This window comes from Callospermophilus lateralis, chromosome 10 (genome assembly GCF_048772815.1).
Source record: "Callospermophilus lateralis isolate mCalLat2 chromosome 10, mCalLat2.hap1, whole genome shotgun sequence".
NCBI classification, from domain to species: domain Eukaryota; kingdom Metazoa; phylum Chordata; class Mammalia; order Rodentia; family Sciuridae; genus Callospermophilus; species Callospermophilus lateralis.
The window spans coordinates 102,188,909-102,205,145 of NC_135314.1; positions in this window are offsets into that span (position 1 = coordinate 102,188,909).

A 16,237-nucleotide genomic window follows, 5' to 3' on the forward strand; every position below is an offset into this window, starting at 1 on the left:
ATTAGTATGTCAAAGCCTCATATCAGTGATGGCAATTCAAAGATGTGAGAAGCCTAGACAAACAGGATGAGTTACAACACAGCAGGAAACAGATACTGCAGTGTACACAGATACTGCAGAGCACTTGATATTGTCTACCTGAAATTGTGAATCCAGGTGAACCCCAGATACCCCCTAGGGAAAATGAGGGAAGAAGGAGTTCTGAAACAGACTTAAATAAAAAATTATATGATGGAGGAAAACCATGCAAATGATTAAGTTAGAGGATAACTGTTTCTGCTCAAGGGAAAATATAGGCCCAAAATGGAAATTAATTCCAGATATTGGGAAATAAAGAAATAATATTTGAGCTGGGAATGTAGCTCAGTGGTAGAGCGCATGCCTAGCATACACAAGACCCTGATTTTAAGACTAGAATGCTAAAACAAAAAATATGAAGAAAATGAAAATCCATTATTAAGTTGATGTATAAAACTATTGTTATTGGAAATTTATTGAGACTTGAAGCCTTTCTTTTAGAAAACAAGCACTTGATTATCAGGCATCTATTAGGTGCTAAACCTCAATATCATGTATTTGTACTTTTAAAAAATTGTTTCAGTGAAAAGTAATATGAACTTTTGGTCCAGTTGGGAGTTCTTTTATTTGAAAAATTTGATATTTACATGGAACTATTTGAATCTTTGTATTTTCTAGTGCTCCCCCGCACCCCTGTAGAACTTTCTCTTTGGTAGAGGAACAATAAATGAACAAGTTGTTGGTAATATTTAGTAGCTAGTGATAAACTTATAATACTGGAATATGTTATAATCCTAGGTAGTAATGAAAATCAAATGTTTTTTGAACATTTATTCCCACTGGCTTTCAAAATACTTTAAATTATATTTGTCCTCTCTTTTTCAGAGGTACTTCTTATTTGGGGACTTACTGTTATTTTTATTGAGGTGTCATTTATAAGAGGCTATTTTTTTTTTTTGTGATAAAGCTTCTTGTAACTGTGGCTGGATTTTTGTTCCAATTTTCCAAGAAGGGTCATTCATTTTTTTAGAGTCACTTTTAAGGCATGTGCTGATTAACTTTGGGGTTCATTTTACATATGAGTGCTAATATAAATTAAAATTCAAGTTAACTTTAATACTTATCACCCCACAAATGCTATTTCTTATGGTTTAGACAATAGTTGTTCCACAAAATCTCGTGTGAGAGACAATGCAAGAAAATTTAAAGTAGAAATGATTGGGTTAGAATAAGTTTAACTTAATCAGTGCATTAATCCCCTAGTATTAACCGAGTAGTATAGGCAGGTAGGTATCGTTGGAGGATGTGGGACTCTGGGGGTGTTCCTTTGGAAAGTGTATTTCGTCCTTGTTAAGCACAACGCTCTCCACTCCACCCTCCACCTTGGTGCCATATTCCAGCTGTTTCCCTCTACCACACCACCCACCATGATGCTCTGTCTTATTCCGGACCCTGAGGAATGGAGCCAGCCATCTATGGACTGAAATCTCTGAAACTGTGAGCCCCCCAAATAAAATTTTCCTCTTCTAATTGTTCTTGTATGGTCTTTTGGTCACAGCAGCAAAAAAACTCACTAAAATTTTGATAATATAACAAATACCTTGCTTGTAGTATTGCCTGAAGTATTAACTGTCACTTCTGCACTGAAAAATTGGGGTAGAAAGTTTACTCCTTTACATAAATCAAAAAAAACATGAAGACAGTGTCCCAAATTTCCTTCTTGACCTCAGCAGACAAAGTGAGTTGATAGTGTTAGTTCAGATTTAAGAAATCATCTGTCTCTCGGCTTGTGTAGATTTAGAATCTATCTGCAATATTGAATAAATCAGATAGCTTCTACAGCTCCAGATGTGTAGAAGGCACCTCCCACCCCTTGCACATCTGTCAGTTATTAAACATTCTAAACTGGCATTGTAGCATTACAACAGTGTTTTGTTTTTTTAAAAGAAAAATTAAAAGTTTTTTCATTGCAATACCTTTTACTTTTCTGAGACAAACAAAAGGTATGTTTCTTAAGGTTCTTGCTGCATTTGGTTGATAGATATTTTATATACATTTGTAATAGGTAAAAATAAGCAAGATTGCAAATTGTTTTAAAAAATATTAAACCATCCATCACATTTCCTGTTGAAATTAGGATAAGTTGAACTTAAATCACATTCTATTAGGCAATATGACTGTATTTCTATAGGCATACTTATATTGAAATAAGCTGCAAAAAGAAAAAAAAATCCCCTAATCACTTCATTCTAAAATTTATTTAACTGTTCTTCACAAAAATTCATCAGCCACATTATTTCTCATATTTTTAGCCTATGGATTGCTGAATTTTGTTTCTGTTTTTTTCTTTTTTCTTTTTTATTTGTTCTTTTTAGATATACATGGCAATAGAGTGTATTTGATATCTTATACAAACATGAAGTATAAGTTATTCTAATTAGAATCCTATTCTTGTGGTTGTACATGATGTGAAGTTATACTGGTCATGTATTCATATACAAGGATAGGAAAGTTATGTCTAATTCAAACTACTGTCCTTCCTATTCCCAAATACCCTGCCCCCCTTTTCTTTTCATTTTCTTTTATCTAATCCAATAAATTTGTAGTCTTCCCCTACCTACACTCTTTTGTTGTGGACTAATATCCACGTATCAGAGAAAACATTTGGCCTTTGGTTTTTTGGGACTGGCTTAATTTACTTAGCATCATATTCTCCAGTTCTAACCACTTACTAGTAAATGCCGTAATTTTATTCTTCTTTAGAGCTGAGTAATAGTCTATCATATATATATATATATATATATATATATATATATATATATATATATATATATATCTCACATTTTCTTTATCCATTCATATTTTAATATAGTTATATTGGTTCCACAACTATATTGTTAGTTGAGCTGTTATAAACATTAATGTGGCTGCATCACTGTACTATGCTGATTTTAAGTCATTTGGGTATGAACTGAAGAGTGGAATAACTGGGTCAAATGGTGGTTTTATTCCAGGTTTTCTAAGAAATTTCAATACTGCTTTCCAAGTGGTTGCACAAATTTTCAGTTCCACCAGAAACATATGAGAGTTACATTTTCCCCCACATCCTTGACATCATTTATTGTTACTTGTATTCTTGATAATTGTCATTCTGATTGGGATAAGATGGAATTTCAGTGTAGTTTTGATTTGCATTTCTCTTATTGCTAGTGATGTTGAACCTTTTTTTTCATATATTTTTTGACTACTTGTGTTTCTTCTGTGGAGTGCCCATTCAATTCCTTTATCCTTTTATTATTTGGGTTTTTTTTGATATTAAAATTTTTAAAAATTATTTATATATTATAGAGATTAATGCTCTACTGAGGTCCCAGTGGCAAAGATTTTCTCCCATTCTGTAGGATCTCTGTTCACCTTTTTGATTATTTCCTTTGCTGTGAAGAAACTTTACATTTAAATCCATCTCATTTATTGTTTCTTGATTTTACTTCTTGGACTTTATGAGTCTTACTGAGAAATTTCCTAAGTCAACATCACGGAGATTTGTACCTACTTTTTCTTCTAGTATATGCAAGGTCTCTAGTCTAATGCCTCGATTCATTTGGAGTTGATTTTTGTGAAGGTAAAAGACAGGGGTTCATTTTCATTCTACTATATGGGAATTTCCAGTTTTCCAAGTACCATTTGTTGAAGAGGCTGTCCTTTCTACAGTATGGGTTCATGGTGCCTTTGTGTAGTATTAGGTAACTGTATTTATGTGATTATGTCTCTGTGTCTTCTATTCTGTTTCATTGGTTTTCATGTCTGTTTTTTTTTTTTTTTTTCCAATATCATGCTGGTTTTGTCACTATACTCCGTAGTATAGTTTAAGGTCTCGTATTGCGATACTTCCTGATTCACTTTTCTTGCTGAGGGTTGCTTTGGCTATTCTGGAACTTTTTATTTTTCCAAATGAATTTCATGACTGTTTTTTCCTATTTCTGTTAAGAATATCATTGGAACTCTAATAGGAACTACATTAAATCTATATAGCTCTTGTAGTCATATGGACATTTTGCAATATTAATACTGCCTATTCAAGAACATTGGAGATCTTTCCATTTTCTAAAGTCTACTTCACTTTTTTCCTTTAGTTTCTATTAGATTTTATGGTAGAGGTCTTTCAACCCTTTGTTAGATTGAGTTCCAAATGTATTTGTTGAAGCTATTGTGAATGGGATAGTTTTCCTGATTTTTCTTTCAGGTAATTTGTCTTTGGTATGGAAACACAATTGATTTGTGGGTGTTCATTATATATCTTGATACTTTGCTGAATTCATTTATGAACTCTAGAAGCTTTTTGGTGGATTTTTTGTGTCTTCTAAATATAGGATTATGTCCTCAGCAAATACGGATAGTTTGATTTCTTCTTTTCCTATTCATACCCCCTTATTGTTTTTTTCTTTTGTCTAAATACTCTGGCAAGAGTTTCAAGGACTATGTTGAATAGGAATGGTGAAAGAGGGAATCCCTGTATTGTTCCAGTTTTTAGAGGGAATGCTTTCAATTTTTCTCCACTTAGAATGATGTTGGCCTTAGGTTTAATATGTATAGCTTTTACAATGTTGAGGTATGTTCTTACTATCCCTAGATTTTCCACTGTTTTGAGCATGAATGGATGCTGTATTTTGTCAAATGCTTTTTCTGCATCTACTGAGATAATCATGTGATTCTTGTTTTTAAGTCTATTAATGTGATGAATCATGTTTATTGATATCTATATGTTGATCCAGATTTGCATCCCTGGAATGAACCCCACTTGATCATGGTGCACTATCTTCTTAATATGTTTTTGTATGCAAATTGTCAGTATTTTATTAAGAATTTTTGCATCTATGTTCATAAGTGATATTGGTCTAAAGTTTTCTCTCTTTGATGTGTCTTTGTCTAGTTTTGGTATCATGGGGATACTAGCTTCCTAGAATGAGTTTGGAAGAGTTCTCTCCTTTTTTATTTCATAGATTAATTTGAGGAGGATTGGTGTTCTTCTTTGACCATGTGGTAGAACTTGTTTTGTTTCAGAAGTGATATTTTGAAGTGATATTTATTGAAGTGATATTTTGCTTCCTGTATTTTCTCCTTTGCATTGTCTTTTACCTTGCAAACATTTTAACTATGAACATTGTAAACTTCTTCTCTATTGCTTCTTCCATTGTGGTGTTAATGGATTCTGTTATTGAATTATATTGGTTTGTTTGAGGTGGTTTGTTCCCTTGCCTTTTCATGTTGTTTGTGTGCCTACAAATTTGATAGCATGCTTTTGAGTCAGTAGAGTTTCTACTCTATGGATTTAAAGTGTCTCTAAATGTTTCCAGAGCCTCACAGTTTGGGGGAAAACAGATAATGAAATCAACCCATGCAGAAAACATACAGCATTAAACCAAATAGTTCCTTCTTTGGTTTCTACTATATAATTGCCACAATAAACAAAGATATTATGATCAGTCATTGCCCATGGTAAAAATGGTAAGTTTATATATGCATTGACAGTTTTAAATTTTGAACAAGAGTAGAAAAAAAAAGCATCGTAGGATGTGGTGTTTGTGAGGGAAGAGGAAAGAAAATATAATTAAAAAAATATAGGAAAAATGATAGACCATTAAAGGTTAGCTGTTAGGAGAGGGGGAAAAGGAAATCAAGAGAAACAGATAAATGAGAAGTGTACAGAATAAAAATTTAAAAGTAAAAATAAAAATGAAAATAAAAATAAAAGAGTACAAGAACAAAACTGACATAGTCCAATCAAACATCTTAGTTCTCAAAATATTACTCTATGAGAAATAACTGCCTTAAAAATGCCAGTAATGAGAAAGAAAAAAGAAAAGAAAAAAATATGCATATGTGCCCATAACCCATCCATCTCACTATTGAACAAAGGGTAGAAAATTAAAAAAAAAAAAATTAAAAAATAAATTTAAATTTAAAAAAGAGGAACTTGATGAAATGTTAGAGTGTTATTCACATTGGCATTTTAAAAATTCTCGGTTTCCTTTCTCAGTTGTTGGAGTGTGTTGGGAGATCCTGTAGGCAGGACTCCTGTGGATGAGGTTTAGACTTAGTTAGCCTCAAAGCTCCTTGAATTTGTCTGAAGATTTTAAATCAGTGCACCTCCCCAGACTGGGAGGCTGTCCCCCAGGAAAAACCCTCGGGTTTTTCACTTTTCACTTCTATGGTAGAAGGACCACTTCCTGTTCCTCTCAGACACGCATGAACTTTGTGTTTGTAGGACTCTTGGGTTCAGATTCTGATCCCAAGCAATTCTTCCCCCACCCTTTTAAATCTTAATGAGGCATGACTCTCCCTGCCAGGCTCTACACTCCTATCCAGGTGTGACTTTTCCAGACAAATTTTCAAACAGTTGATCTTTCAAGCAGCCATTCTGGGGTGTGGGGAGGAAGCTGGTGTATTCCCTGACCAGTTCTCCCTTATATAAACCCTTGCCACTTTTTATTTTCTCCTGGATCCTTAGGCACACACTATGTCCGTGCTGTGAATTTGTCAAACCTGTTGTTCTGGCTAGGCACAGTTGCCAGTATTTAGATCCACCAGCTGCTGTTCTCCCTTGCTGGAGATGCAAAAAGATTTTTTTCTCTGATGTCCCTGTACCCCGGAGAGACTGGGCTCCTTTTTATTTCCAGCACAATTTTGTTGTGCAAGGCACCTTTCAGATTAGTTGGGCAGAATCTTTGATCTCTGATCTCTCCGTATCCATAGATCTCTGATCTCTCCATATCCATCCATCTCAGACCTCCTAAAATTGTGGGTTATTTAATTGATGTATTGCTCTGCTATTTTAGCTTAGGGGTGATCACACTCACTGGCACTACTGCTGACATTCTCTAATCTACCGTTTTGAGTTCTCGCTATTTTTGTTTGTATAGTTTTTGTTTTGATTTGTTTTCTAGTGCTAGCAATGGAACCCAGGGCTTCAGACATGCTAGTAAGTATTCTACTGATCTACACCACCAGACGTCCTGGACTGCTTTTATAGCTGTGTTATAAATTTCTTCAACCCATACCATCACCTCTTTGGTGTGGCATGAAACCACTGAATTTCAAAGTATTGTAATGTAGAAGAACTGCAATGATAAGCTGATAAACTTATGCCAAAGACAGAATATTATAATACTAAGCAAGAGAGCCCTCTTGCAAAACAAGCTTTGTTAAGAAGGGAAAGAAATTATTTTTTTAAATTTATTTCTTCCCAACTAACATATTGATCTAATGAAACATACCACGGAGTTTAGTAAAAGCAAACAAAAGGAAGAGAAGAATGCCCACACTTATGGACCTAAAATGTTAAAAGAAGGTAAGTAGTTGAAATGGATCAACAAAATCAGAAGTTAGGGATCTTAACAACAACAAACCCTCTTTTTTAGGGTAGAGGAAAAATTTCGGTAACAGAGACCTCAAAACAAGAGTATAATCTCACTCACATAGTAGTTATTTTTTTTTTATTAGTTGCTAAAGCAACACAATGATCTTGACATATCATACATTTGATTCAAATAGTAGTTATTAAAATGTAAATCACCCACAGGTGTTGGGGCAGATTTCCTGTTATTTATTTATTTATTTAAAAGAGAGAGTGAGAGAGAGAGAGAATTTTAATTTTATTTTTTAGTTATCGGCGGATACAACATCTTTGTTTTATATGTGGTGCTGAGGATCGAACCCGGGCCTCACGCATGCCAGGCGAGCGCGCTACCACTTGAGCCACATACTCAGCCCCTATTTCCTCTTATTTAAATCCAAGATGAATGCCCCACACATCACCACTTCCCAGCGAGTGGAATGGAGGGAAAAGATAATGAATAAGCAATGTCCTTCTAAAATTATGGACCAGGTGATTCAGAAGTGTTATCATTCATATCTCCTTGTTCAGGTTGCAGTAACACAGATACAGATGCACTGAAGACTGAAACTATTTTTAGTTTGCTGCTATGTGCCAAACTAAATCTCTATTAATTTAGAAAAATGGGAGTGTGGATTTTCTGGGACAAATAACAACCTCTCTCCCTCCCTCTCTCCATCTCTGAATGTCTCTTGTGTTTGTGTGCCTTTGTTTCTCTCACTTTCTCCATCTTACTCATACACACACAAACACACACATACACATACACACACAATGCAAATCAAATATCCATATTTATGGATATATTAGTAGAGTGGCCAATGTGTCCGTTTGTAAGGGACTTGATTTTCAAACTGAAAGACTTGCCTAGAGTATGTAAGCATCTGGATTCTATCTCCAGCAATGAAACAAAACAACCCTGAAAATCACCCCACCTCCCACAAGGAATTCTCTCAGTCCCAGACAAACTAGGGCATTGAATATATTTTTGACATAATTAATGATTTCTTAAAAAGTTATATATAATGCTATAAACTACTCCTGACCCAGCCTGCCCTAAAAAATCTTATAGCTATTGAGTATTTGTTTTAAATGTATTTTGGAGTGCTTAGAATCTAACAATTCTTTCATCTTGGAAATAAAATCACTGATGCAATTTATTGCAAGATTGAAAGTAAGAAATACCCAAAAGAGTCTCCAAGAGGAAATACTAAGTAGACTTCAGGGAATATGGCTAAGAAGTTTATTAAATTTAAATGTTCTTGAAGCAAATTTTTCATTTAGTTATCAATTATTTATCCCAGTTTAAACCATAAGAAATAATAAATACTGATTTAAGACCAGACACTAATGCTACCTCTTCAGTTAATAGTCATGGAAAACCAAATCCCCCCATGTTATCTAGAGTCTTGATTTAGGTCCCATTAAAAGCTCAATTGAAATAATTACTGAACCAATGAGGGAACCCACAATAGTGATTATTTATTCATTTATTTATTTAGAAAACAAATCTCTAGAAAACTATAGCTCAGAAGCTTCACACTTTAGTATCTAAATAATTGATATCAATTTCACATTGTGCTATCAGATTTATGGAGAGTCCATAAAAGAAATACTTTTGAAGAACAATACCCATTCCCTCCTGCCAATTTTCCAAATTTCTCTCCAACATTTCATCCTTCCTCCTCATTTCTTTTCATTTCATATTATCTCTATGGTCCTCTCATTTACTGTCTTAGTTTTAACTCTCATACACATAATTGTTGATTTCCAAATCATGTCACATCCAGGGTTTACCCACAGATCCAAGTTCATGTATGTATTTGTCAAACTGCCTGATGGAAATTTATTCCTGGACACCCTACACGTATCTCAAATCAAAGTGCATCTTTTAAGCTTCTAAGTTTTACTCTGATGCCTAATATCTCTGCAATTCTTCCCACTGGCTGAGTTCAGGCCCCTTTCCATCTATTTATTTGACTAGTAACTCACTGAATTATACAGAATGCTTACCTGGACAGCTTATTAAGTAGGCAGATTCCTGGGACAGATGCCACAGATCCTGAAGTAGGATTTTGGGGTAGAAACCACTAAGCTGCCTTCAAGGGCTGAGAGAGCTAGAGAGAGCTGAAATGAGCTTCTTGGTGCAAGAAGAGCTGATTTAATATGGAAAGCAATAAAATCAATGGGATTACAATCACTTACTGTCTTCATATGAACAAGAGTCTAATCTGGTGAAAGCAGAGGACCCTGTATTCCCTTTTTCCCTGATAGAAGGGTACAGTTGGGAATCAGGTAGATCAGCACAGAAAATGGACACCCAGAATAAAAGGCCTCTGAAGTTCTTTTAGTTCCAGGAGCTGGAGGTGGGCAGAAGACAGTAGGAAAGGACTATATGTCAATTAAATATAAAACATAGTTTTAAAAACACCATTCCTAACAAGCAAAATTAATTTTTTGAAAGTTAATGCAATACCTTCTTTACTAAGTTCAATGACATCAAAATACTTGTGGGCCCTAAGTAGCTTTTATTTTTATTACCTTTTATTAGCTACCAGACAGACATGACTGACAGAGAGTTTCCTTTCCCTTTTGCTTTCAGAAATCCAATAATTAAAATTTGTATTGAAGTATACTAAAAATTTACACTTACTACCATATACAGAGAGACATATTGTCCTATAATTGTTTGATTCAGACTTTTGAAAAAGCAAAATAATATTCCTCAATGTAAATTAAGATTTCTAAAACTCCATAGTTCTGAAAGTTATAATGCAGCAAGCATGTGGGATCTTGAATTATAAGGGATACTATCTTTGCTTTATGACTACAACAGACATATTGGTCTTTAACATATCTTAATGGTCTATGATTCTGGATTTTAAACATTAAGTTAGAGTGCTTAAAATCCTCCTGATTCAAACTGCATTTAGATGTAAAATTCTAGGATATAAACAAGCAATACTAAAATTCTGAATTAATTAGAGTACAAGATAATACATTAAACATTTATATACCTCTGTGCTATAATTAGAACATTAAATATTAAAAATGTTTAAAATTCTTACTCTACCAGCCAATATATTTTTGTTTCCTAAGAGAAAACTGTGTATTTAGTTTGTTAAAAGCAAACATGTTTTTTAAAGTATATGCAGATGCTCCTCAGCTTGTGATAGGGCTATGCCCAAATATATCCATCATAAACTAAAAATGTTGTAAGTCAAAAATTTATTTAATGCATCTAAGCATCATAACTCAGCAACACAGTTCACTAAGTGTATTAGTTTTTTACTCCTCTGAGCAGGTGACTGGTTGAAAGCTGTAGCTTACTACTGCTGACCAACATTACAAGAGAGTGCCATTTCCTATATTTCCACTAGCCTGAGAAAAGATCAAAATTCAAAATTTGAAGCATAGATGCTCCTGAATGCATATTTTTTTTGCACCATCATGAAGTAAAAAAAAAAAAAGAAAATGCATCATGATTTGGACACAATATATGTGTGTATATATAAATAATACTTCATTTTTTAAAAAATACTTGTTCTTCCCAATTTTATCAGGATAATTTCTAAGTTGGACAGTCTTATTAGTATCCTCCCTGACAAGACCTTCAATAATACAAACTTATGAACTTATGGTTGAACTTCCCTGTATGTTTGAAATTTAATTTACAATTTTCCACAAATGTTTTTTTTTAATTTAGCAGAAAAGGAGGAATTTAATTTTATCTTATGTCCCATACTGAAGCTATAAGAAAACCCTTTGAACTCTCATCAAAATAGAATCAGGCTAGGGATGTTCACTCACCCAGCATGCATAGGGTCCCGAGTTCAGTTCAGTTCATTATGAGAGAGAGAGAGAGAGAGAGAGAGAGAGAGAGAGAGAGAGAGAATATGAATATTTATGGGGGAGGGAGAGAAAAAAAAAAGAAAGAAAACTTAGAATCTGACCTTGGCTCAATCACCTACCACTTCTGCTACATTCCTGGCCCTTGCCATCCACATCTTTTTCCTGGATTATTTTAACAACCTGCTAACTGGTCCTCCTTTGCCCTGGTCCCATTTTTACAACCTGTAACATAGAAGCCAGAACAAATCTTTTGAAGCATGAATTAGAAAATCTAACTATTCAGCTCAAAACCTTCAAATGCTTCTCACATCACTAAAAATAAATAAATAAATAAAATAAATAAAACCAAAGTCAAAATGAATATTCTTATAAGTAGCCTAGGAGTCCCAGGACATTATACCCCTGACCATTACTTCAGTGGCCTCCTGAGTGTCCTCAGCTCCAGCCCATGCGCTCTCTGCTCAAGCACAGTGGCCTCCCACATGCTCCTTGTACCATGGAACATGAACACTCCAGGTATCACTCATATTGTCCTCTCTACACTCACTGTTTAACTCTACACAGCTTTCTTTTGCCATAGTCATCTGCATTAAGTCACTCTCACCCACTTAGAGTCTATACTTAATTGTCACTAGAGTGAGATATTACTAGACTACTTATCTAAAATGTCACATCCCACTTGTTTTTCTGGGACTAGCTTATTTCACTTATCATGACAGTCTCCAGTTCCATCCAAATGACATAATTTCATTCTTCTTTATGGCTGAATAATATTCCATCATGAATATATCAAAGGCCTAATGTTCTCCCTCATATGTAGATGCTAACACACAATAAAGGGAGTGAAATAGAAGTTCATTGGATTAAACAAAGGGGGATGAAGGGAAGGTAGGAGCAGGGAATTAGGAAGGCTAATAGAATGAATCAGACAAAACTTTCCTATGTTCATATACGTATACACTACCAGTGAAACTCCAAATCTGGTAGACTCCACAAGAATGGGATCCTAATTAGGATAAGTTATACTCCATGTATGTATAATATGTCAAAATATACTCTACTGTCATGTATATCTAAAACAAGTAAATAAAAAAAATTTTAAAAAGAAATAGAAATGTCACATTCCTTTCATACCTACAACTTTCCCATTCCTTTATATTTTTCTGCATAACACCTGTCATATGCACACACACATACACATAAAGAATTACATATAGATACATTATATACAATTTTCATATATATTTATAATTATATATAGCAAAATTTTTACTTATGTTTATTGGCAATCTCTTCCTGCTCAAGTGTAAGTTCTATGAAAGTGAGAGTTTTTGTTTTATTGATTGTCATACTGTAATGCTGAGAATAATAGCTGGAATATAAGAGTCGATAAATGTTTGTTGAATAATTAAAACAATCAGAAAGTAAATCATAAGGTTAGCAAATATCCTGTGGGAACTTTAAGAAAATAGGTGTAATTTCTCTCTGCTTCTCCCCTTTATCCATGAAGACTGGAGTAGATAGCACAGAGAGAAAGCATTGCTCTGTAAGAATTAATCTAAACTGTATAAACAATTTCCTGCAATGCCAATCAGAGATGGTTAGTTCCTATTTTTCAACATTTAATTTTTTGTAGGAGATAATAAATATTATTTTTTATTTATTTGACTTCATTGTGCTGGTAGGCTGTGTATTTTCTTAGTTTTTATGTTTTTTTTTATTTCATTCTAGCTATACATAATATTGGGGCTCATTTTGACATAATTATATATGCATGGATAGAATTTGCTCCACTTTAGTTTCCAGTACTTCCTCTCTCCCTGCCCTCCTCCTTCCCCTTTCCTCTTCTTTTCCACTACTGATCTTCCTTCTATTTACAGGGATTTTCCTTAAATTGATGATTTATAGATATACATAAAAGTGAAATCCACTCTTGTATATTCATAATATTTTTCTTATAATAAGTAGAAAAACAAAAAAAATCAATAAAGAGTTGAATTAATGATAGTATGATTTTAACTTTACCTGAAAGTTTTAGTTCTCTTCAAATCTGTTATATGTTTCTACTAATAAAAGTTGCCACCAGTCTGAAGTTATCAATGATCTTTTCCAGTGTTTTTCAAACTGTGCCCTAACATACTTAAACCCAAGCTCAACCCCAGAGACTTACAGTGGGGAAGAAATAGCCATAGGCCTCAATCTAGATGCTTTGATTAGATTCTTCAACCAGAAGAATTACCTGTTGTGCAAAATCTTCTAAGTAAAAAAAACTAACACAAATATGTGTAAACAATATAGAACAATATTTTTAACTTAAGAAGCAATTATGAATGGAGGGGAAAAGTATAGTATTACAAGTTTTTTTTTTTTTGCCTCTCACTCTAAGACCAAAAATAAGGTATATATGGAGCCCTTGTACTAATTGAGGGAATCACCACGTCTCTGGGTGCAGCTCACAAAATAAGGATACTTAATACTTAATATAGAGCAATATTTTAATATGTAAACTTAACCTGAATTTCCAAAACAATAAAGTACATCAAATTTGATATTTTTCTTTGTAATGCCCTAGTAACATCAGAGAAGCTGCATTGGTGATTAATAGTTGATAGGAGGAATTAATGAATTGATAGCATTGTAATTTTTCAACATAACACAGTTAATGTTTATGTTTCAAAAATACTGTTATATTTAAAGCTGCTTTTTCAGCAAAAGAATTCTTCAGCTGCTGTTAAATAATTGTTGTTTCCCCACAAAGTTAGACACTTTTAAGCAAATTGACCAACATAAGACAAATTCTTATATTGATTCCTTGGTCCATCTCTCTGCTGAAGTCTTTTTATAACACAAGTCTTATTATAATATATTTTTCAAAGGCTCAAAAAGAATTCAAAGAGTATACTGCGTCTGCTTTTGCCTACCTGGATTCACAAAGTGCCAAGGTAAAAGTCTAATGGAAGAACGTAGAGCCACAGATAGTATTGATGGATTCTTGACTATTAGGTAGTCAGGGTTTGACATAAAGATAATTTTAATTTTTTTACTGTATGGCTAGTTTATAAATTCAAAGTCACCCAATATTGGAGGTGAATGTAAACTTTGGACTAGATAGCTCTGTTTGAAAATCTGATGAAACTGATCAGTTTTCTGAGCATGTAGGTATACATATGTGTAGATAAACACATACAGAATCTTACATCATTTAGAAACTTTAGGAAACACAGTCACAGACTACAAATTACGTCCTTGCAACACTCCATGTTACCAAAATGGACAAGTTTCATCCATTGATTATAGTAACACATGTATTCAGGCCTACATTGAACCGCATACTTATTACAACAGAATGAACACAGAAAAAAATGACAAAAATCTTATAGTCTATAATAGACAACATATGATCACATATTATCAATGGTGCATTAATGAGGAATAACAGTAAATGACCATCCACAGGATTGGTTTGTAAAGAAAACAATGAGATCCATTTTGAGTTAACTTTTGTGCATGGCGAGAGGAGGAGATTCAGTTTCATTTTATTGCATATGGATTTCCAGTTTTCCCAGCACCATTTGTTGAAGATGCTATCCTTCCTCCATTGCATGCTTTTAGCCCCTTTATCGACTATAAGATAGTTGTAATTTTGTGGATTGGTTTCTGTGTCGTCTATTCTATACCATTGGTCCACCCGCCTGTTTTGGTACCAGTACCATGCTGTTTTTGTTACTATTGCTTTGTAGTACAGTTTGAAATCTGGTATCGCTACACCTCCTGATTCACACTTCCTGCTTAGAATTGCTTTTGCTATTCTGGGTCTTTTATTTTTCCATATGAATTTCATGATTGCTTTATCTATTTCTACAAGAAATGCCGTTGGGATTTTGATTGGCATTGCATTGAACCTATAGAGAACTTTTGGTAATATTGCCATTTTGATGATGTTAGTTCTGCCTATCCATGAACAGGGTATATTTTTCCATCTTCTGAGATCTTCTTCTATTTCTCTCTTTAGGGTTCTGTAGTTTTCATTGTATAAATCTTTCACCTCTTTTGTTAGGTTGATTCCCAAGTATTTTATTTTTTTTGAGGCTATTGTGAATGGGGTAGATGTCCTCATTTCCAGTTCAGAAGATTTGTCGCTGATATACAGGAATGCCTTTGATTTATGCGTGTTGATTTTATATCCAGCCACTTTGCTGAATTCATTTATTAGCTCTAGTAGTTTCTTTGTAGACCCTTTTGTGTCTTCTAGGTATAGGATCATATCATCCGCAAATAGTGATAATTTAAGTTCTTCTTTTCCTATTTTTATGCCTTTAATTTCTTTCGTCTGTCTAATTGCTCTGGCCAGTGTTTCAAGAACTATATTGAATAGAAGTGGTGAGAGTGGGCATCCCTGTCTTGTTCCAGATTTTAGAGGGAATGCCTTCAGTTTTTTTTCCATTTAGAATGATGCTAGCCTGAGGCTTAGCATATATAGCTCTTATAATTTTGAGGTAAGTTCCTGTTATCCCTAGTTTTTCTAATGTTTTGAACATAAAGGGATGCTGTACTTTGTCGAATGCTTTTTCTGCGTCCACCGAGATGATCATATGGTTCTTATCTTTAAGTCTATTGATGTGGTGAATAACGTTTATTGATTTCCGTATATTGAACCAGCCTTGCATCCCAGGGATGAATCCTACTTGATCATGGTGCACAATCTTTTTGATATGTTTTTGTATACGATTTGCCAGAATTTTATTGAGGATTTTTGCATCTAAATTCATTAGGGATATTGGTCTGTAGTTTTCTTTCTTTGAGGTGTCCTTCTCTGGTTTGGGAATCAGGGTGATATTGGCCTCATAGAATGAATTTGGGAGTTCTCCCTCTTTTTCTATCTCCTGAAATAGATTATGGAGTATTGGAATTAGTTCCTCTTTAAATGTTTTGTAAAACTCTGCTGTATATCCATCCGGTCCTGGGCTTTTCTTG